Consider the following 562-nt stretch of genomic DNA (forward strand, 5'->3'; position numbering starts at 1 on the left):
CATGTATTAGGTACTTCTCCTAATGCTTTCCCTCCCCTTGCCCCCACTCCCTGGCAGATGCTGGTGTATGATGTTCCCCTCCCTGGGTCCATGTGTTCCCATTGTTCAACTCCCACTTATGAGTGAGAACGTGCAGTGTTTGGTTTTCTGTTCCAGTGTTAGTTTGCTGAGGATAATGTCTTTCAGCTTCATCCATGTCCCTGCAAAAGACATTAACTCATTCTTTTTAATGGTTGCATAGTATTCCATGATGTATATGTGCCACATTTTCTTTATCCAGTCTGTTGGGACGATCAGACCCAACACCAGGCCATGGGGGCTATGAAGTCCAGCAGAGTCAAAGGAATGAGACAAGATAAGTTAAGAGCGCATAAAGTAGGACCACAGGGCCAACGTTCGTATGAAGGCTGTGAAAACCCGAGCTCTGGAAGCCCACACTATTTATAGGTGATCAAACAAAGAAGCAGGTGGTGAGGATGTAGGGGTTGAAAGGAAGCGGTGTGTTAAGCGCATGATCTACAACTGTGATGGTTTAGCATTTTCTTTGAAGCATATGGAACAT

This window comes from Mandrillus leucophaeus, unplaced genomic scaffold (assembly GCF_000951045.1).
Source record: "Mandrillus leucophaeus isolate KB7577 unplaced genomic scaffold, Mleu.le_1.0 Scaffold1266, whole genome shotgun sequence".
NCBI classification, from domain to species: Eukaryota; Metazoa; Chordata; class Mammalia; order Primates; family Cercopithecidae; genus Mandrillus; species Mandrillus leucophaeus.